Genomic DNA, 6,734 nt, shown 5'->3' on the forward strand with positions numbered 1-6,734 from the left:
TTCATGATGTTATGAAAAGTATCTTGCATGTGTAGAAGATGAGTTACCTAAATATAGAGAAATTGCAAAGAGTGATGAAGTTTTGGATTAGTTTTTACAGGGTCAAATGTAATTAGTTTGTATATACACAAAATATTTTCATCCTGACAACTAAAATATATAGAGGGAAAGACGTTATGGGAGATAGAGTGAAAAAATAAAGAATCAAACGGGATGCATACTTAAAAATGGCTTCATTCAGTCATTTTTGAGCTCTCAAAGAGTCATGATCTAGAGATATCACAGTTTAACATGTGGTTTAACATTTACCCTTCTTTGTTTCTATAAGTTTTCTTAATCTAGGTATGTAGTGGTCTTTTAACTGTGTATGCCTATCCAGGTTCCTTTGGAGATGATGGAACTTTTGTAAAGGAATCAGAAGGCCTCATACATGAAAATCCATGTCTGAAATTTTTGTGTATTTAATATTATAGTGTTCATAATTTTCCTTTTGCGAGGCTTCATGTTCAGCAGAAGAATGTACTTTGTTGAATGAATGTACTTTGCCTGTCTGTTGTCTTTTGTCCTGGGCTGGATCATCCAGTACTGATGGAAGAGATTACAAATGTTTGTCAGGCAATGTTGTCGGCTCTGCTGTGAGTACAGTTTAAGCACTTCTTTAATTTGCTTTAGAAAAAACAGCTAAATAGAACTTAGGTTAAGTAGTTCCGCTGTTCTACACAAGTAGTTTTTCCCCAAATTAGGTGGTTGGCACATACAAACTTCTTTCAGCTACTCTGTGGCAAAAAATTACTCTTGCCTGCTTTTCCTGAAGGTAGGGACAAGACAGAAAGTGGAAATGCATTTATCTGTGTTTTCAGGTTTAATCTGTGATGGTAACACCAACTCTTCTGTGACTACTATTTCAGTTTTCCCCCAATTATTTTTCCAGTTTACATGTTTCAATCTTGCATGCAATCAAGAATGCATTTTTTCTACTGTATGTAATATTTGATAGACACGGTTCCACATGGTATTTGGAAAGGTGGAAGAATGTCATGAAAGCAAGTCTGTTTGCATTGTGTATTTCAAGGTTCTTTCAAGGTGTTTGGATTGCATTGACTCCTCTCTGCTAGATAGCTTCTTTACGAAAGAAAGACATAAGGCAATGAATGCCTCATTAATGACATTAAGTAAATTTCTGTTTCTGCCTTCTTCTGAACTGAGCTTAATGGTCACTGCTCTGGTTTTAGTACCTAAATCTGTAATCGAAATGGAAGAGATTTAACTGCTGAATTAATGCAGTAACTTAATGGTTTGGATTTGAGGTTTTTTTGTGTGGTAACTATTCTTGTGTGGTGCTATTTTGTAAACAAAGTATATGTGGCAAGGATAGAAATTTTAAAAGGTACTGAACATTTGCTTAACTCTGCCTTCATTTCCTTAAAAGAAGCAGAGTCATGTTTAAGCTGAGTCCTTGTGAACTGGCTGTCTAAATTAGGATTTTATCATATTAACATCTCCAAAAGTGTTCTTTTATCACAAACCAAGAAAGCATTAAGACTGCAGATTTTAGTTTGTTTTTAAAAGGCAAATATCTTCCAGTGAATACTTGAGAATGTCCTTGTTAAACTGAATTGCAGAACCTAACCATTTGTTTATAGTTAAGTTCCTTAAACAGCCATAGATTATACTATTTGCATGCAGCAATTTAAATAATACACTTATCAGCCAGTCTGTCTGTATATAAACAATTTTGGTTTTTTCCTGAATAATGTTGTATAGAATTAAGCTTGCAAGTTGTTCCTGGGTTTTATGAATTTGTATATATTGTCTGAAGAACTCCAATCTTAATTTCTACTTGTAGTAGGTTGTTTGTTGAACAAAAATGGAAGATAAATTCCTTTGGGATTTCCTGGGTACATTTTACTGGACTTGAAGTTACGACGAGTCTTGCTTTTTCCTGAGAGGATAGGATTGTAGTATTTAGTGGAGATTGACTGAAGACAACAAATTGTAAAAAATGGTCAGTTCCCCTGCTTTTAGCTAGTGGAAAAGAGACTCTTTTTTTCTTGTTGTATTAGCTTTTTTGTTTGTTTGTTTTTTCCTCCCTTGAGGACTGTGCCACCCAAATAAATAAGAACCAAGTATTCATGAAGTCTTTCAAAAAGTCTTCTTCTTTCATAGTTACAGGGTTTTTTTCCCAGTTTGACTTTCTAGAACAAGCTACTGAAAAGCACTTGTTTTCTATATTCCTGCCAAAAAGCTGGACCTTTTATTTTTAAATACTTTCTTTATGTCAGTAATGGAAGAAGCAGAGAATCCTTTACGTACAAAAGCATAAAGCAGTATTTACCAGGAAAGGTGCTTTATCTCTTGTGAAGTGCCATGCCAAATTTTGTTATTTAAGAACTCTGAAAAAGAAACTTCTTTTCTGGGTTTATTACACTTATAACCATATGGGCCAAATTCACTTATAGCGTAATTCTATTGAACTAAATTTTGTTGAGTCTTTCACAGTAGTATTCTACCTCTAAACTAGAATCTGCAAAAAGAACAATTAGGCATTGATTTGTCTTTCTACTTCTCACTGTTCTCTGTGAAGACTGGTGGGTGGTTAAATTGGTACAGTTCATGTCTTTTCTACAAGTGTTTACACTTCTGGATTTATTGTTTCTTCAATATTTTGTTTGTACCTCTGAGTTTTGAATTTTAAATAAATGATTTGTATGTTTATTGAAAATGTTAATTTGTACTTGATCCTTAACAGTAATGGTCATATTTTTTTATACTTTGGAGGGCTCTCTTGGAGACAAAAAGATTAGAAATACAAACCAGTGATGACAAGGTAAGTATTAGCATTCATGGCTTGGTACATCCGAGGCATCTGATGGCCCACTGTTTCAGTGTTGAAGACAGTAAGAGTGTGGTAGGGTACTCAAAATTTATACACCAATTGTTTACCAGATGCCACTGAAATAGGTTTTTACGACTTGCAGCCCTTTGCTTCTGTCACTGCCCCTGTCTTTCATGTTTTTAATTCCCCACTGTGTTTAAATTAGATATGCGGCAATATTCTGCACAGAGCTTCCTAGGAAGAGAATTAAGGCTATGCACTTATCAAGAGAGATACAACTATTACTCCCTCTCCTACTATTTTGGTTTGCTCAGACACCTGCAGTGGGATAAAATAAATGAATACTAACTTAACATCTTTCCGGCTTTAAGAGGCAAACAGTCCAGGAGCTCAGCCATATTTGAAAGTCATGTTTTAATGCAGGATTGTCACCCCAAAAGTAAAAAAAAAACAACAAACAAAACCCCCAAATAACTTTGTTTTGCTTAACTCTCATTTCACACATGGAGGTTAGTGGGCATTTTTAAACTCTTTACTATGTGTTTCCACTTCATTACACTGAAGAAATTGGCTGAGGTTTATAAGTGAGAATCTTCTCTAAAGGTATTTGAAAGATTGAAATGGGTGCAGCTGAAGTGACTTCACTTCAAGTCTTAGAAGGGAAGAGCAGTGCTGTTTTCTCTTGGAGTAGTTAAGACCTTAAATCTGTACTATTAAGTTTAAATGCTTTATATGTTAGCAATAGTAACCATAACACTTCAGGAGCTCAGGCTGAAGGTCCCTCTTGTCCTCATTTTTGATTCATGTTTGTAATAAGATCGGATATAAAAACATTTGCCTAAAGTTGGAAAATAAAGGGACAAATTTATCTAGTGGATGGAACCAATTTTGTTCAAATGGAAATGGTTACTTTTAATTTTATGGGCTGAAATCATTATGTATGCTTGGGGCCAAGTTTGATACAGTTGCAAAAGCACAAACCAGTATGCTCAAGTATAGTTTGCATCAGTACCTTACTGGTTTCAAGCCATAGTACTGCATTTGTGAAGGCTCTGTGGCCAATTAATGCATCTATCTGTCAAACTTATAGAAGAAAGCCCACTTTGGCCTAAGCGGGACAGCACCTGGGGATCTTGACAGCTCTTAATATGTGGGCTTTCTCAACTTTACCAGTGTCACTGATGGAGCTCTTTCTCCCTTTCTGTCTAAATCTTGGCACGGGTTTTGCCTATACATAAGGGTATTTTCAGACACGTCGATTGTGACCCTCCATCATAAGTTCTGGTGAGTCTGGAGTGGTGCATATGACTACCACAAGTCCTGCAAAAAATCCACTGTGTTCCTTGGTCTAGGAGCATCAGGACCAATGGAGCCAACATGCCATGCTTGATGATTATGCCTGTTGTCCCTTCTTGAAGATTGCTAGGACTTTTCAGGTACAGCTCAAGTAGTTTCTGGCAGAATTTGTCAATGTGAGGGCCTTGGGATTGCTGAATTCTATCCCCTTTTTCCTCGTCAAGGTCCTGTTTGGTTTTTTTTTTCTCTGATATGTGCAAGACAACATTGAACGAATAAGAAACAGCAGAAAACTGTACAGGATGCTTGAATGAAACCAGTTACAGCCTTTGACTTCCAAGACGCTTTGTGAGAACTGGGAAGCCCATCATCATGAAGGATGCACCAGAAAATGTGAAACTGATGCACTTCGTGTGGAAATTGGTTTTGTGTTGGGCTGAAAGCAATAAACCATTACAGAAGCCTAAAATATTCTCAAACAATTGCAAGGAACAGCAGTCTAGGAGCAAGGGCTGTTTTGTTAGTATTGTGCTAAATGACATTCAAGCAGCAGCCTTTGCTATGTTCCTTCCTGTCCATTTTTGTTACACTAGCTGAAGTTTTCCAGTCCCTTGAGAACCTGCAGCATGTTTTCTGGTGTGGGAAGTGCATGAACAATGAGCCAAGGAGGTTGTCACCGCTTTTGTGCGGAGAGGTCTGTGGGACCTGAGGCGAAACAAGAGACACTGAGAAACTGCAGCCTGAACTCTTCTCTTCCTTCCATCATTAGCTCCTACAGCCTCCTCAGCTTTAAGTTAAAGGCAAAAATGCATGTGTTACTGGAGTCCATATTTTCAAGGTCAGCTCCACAGCTGTCTTGTAGTGTGTAGCTCCCTGGGGTGGAGTTCATTCCCTTGTTTTTTTCGCCCGCTTTTTCATATTCATAGTTGCCTGATGCCTTTTCCCTTCTTTGGTGTAGCAGCGTAAATGTTAAACTCGATGAATATACTCCAGGCAGCCTTTGGCTGAAATGGCTGTGACCTCACCCATTGTCTGGTGGAGGAATGGAAAAGGAGCCCTTGTGATAGTCCCAAAGGGGAACCGAATTACCTCAGGGCAATGGGAAGCTGTGCTCCTGGCTGTCCTTGGAGTGGGGAATACAGCACAGCTGCCTGAGAACAGGATCTGCAGCACATTTGCTGGCACAGGAAGGAAGTGGAAAGGCTGCATGTTTCCTGTAGATAAGCTTCTCTGGAACCTTTTAGGGAAGGTCTTGAGGAAGATGGAAGAGGATTCTTTTGGTAAAAACTCTGTCCGTTCCTAAGTGTTAGATGTGAAAAGAGTCTAGGCAGCAGCAGATAAGCAAAAGACATTTTCCAACCAAGTCAAATATACTTTAGTTGTTGCTATACCTGAAACCAGGGGACACGCTGAAACTTGTGTGCAAGGTCAGAGTGATACTCACTGTTCTAGAAACTGCTAGGGGACAACGCAAAATGGTTATGTAAATGAAAATTGGTTGGAAAAGCAATACAGGGGCAGTGTGGGAAAAGCAGTTGAAGATGTCTGTAGAAAAGAAACAGGATGCGGTTTGCTCTTCGCAGACTCTGTCCCGTACTTGATTTGATGCATTATTTGTTAAATTAATCAGTTTGGTCATCTTCGATACATTATATAATATACTGTGTGCTGATGATGATTATTTATAGGTAAAGGATGGGAGGGCAATGGGGCCAAGGGCCCAGCATAACTTAACCTTACTACATATAATTCTGGGGGGAAAAAAATCTTTTTTTCCTTATTTCTAAGGAAAGATTAATTCTTTTTCATTATCTATCTTTCCGCACTCATCTCAAAAATAATTAGCAAATGCTTCTAGTGTGATAAACCACACAGGAAGGATGTAAGGTGAGCGACAGCTGCTGCAGCTGTAGTTTTTAGGGGGCTAAGGTTGTCTCGATGTAGCACATGGAACAGACCTCACCAAAGCCATTGACATTCTAATAATTTAAAACCAAACCTTTCACAAGGCCCCTTCTAGTGAATGTAGGGGTAGATGATCAGTGACCAGTTTACGGCCTCTTCATGCTCAAAAGCATACCACTTTAGAGATTAGAAAAGCACATTTGAGTCATTACTAGGTCTTCACGAAAGCTAGATACAGTAATAAGTGAAGAATTATATAGGGAAAAGTAGTGGAGATCCCTTTTCATCGTTGATAGATGATAAAATGTGGTGGAAAATGGCATAGCTGTACCCATTTCCTGTGAATAGGCCATAGGTTTTGTCACTGTTTTCATCCTCCATGCCCCCCCCCCCAACATCAGTCAATTTATATTACAGTGACAGACCTATACCTGGCATTAGCACACTAAATAAATAGTTTTGTCTTGGGTATCACTTTGAACTGAAGAGTCTGTAGGAGAATTTGATGTGCTGCATCAAGGTGAAGGGTGAAGAGAAATGAGGCTTCTAGATGTAGACTTTTATTATAAACAGGAGAAAAGGCTGCATAACATTCACACTGTGTGTGTGAGAGCATTGCCCAAATGCTTCTGGATTATTGTCAGGCTTGGTACCATGACTACTTGCCTGATGGAGCTGTTCCAGTGCTCCGCCACCC

Source organism: Phaenicophaeus curvirostris, chromosome 1, assembly GCF_032191515.1.
Source record: "Phaenicophaeus curvirostris isolate KB17595 chromosome 1, BPBGC_Pcur_1.0, whole genome shotgun sequence".
Classification (NCBI taxonomy): domain Eukaryota; kingdom Metazoa; phylum Chordata; class Aves; order Cuculiformes; family Cuculidae; genus Phaenicophaeus; species Phaenicophaeus curvirostris.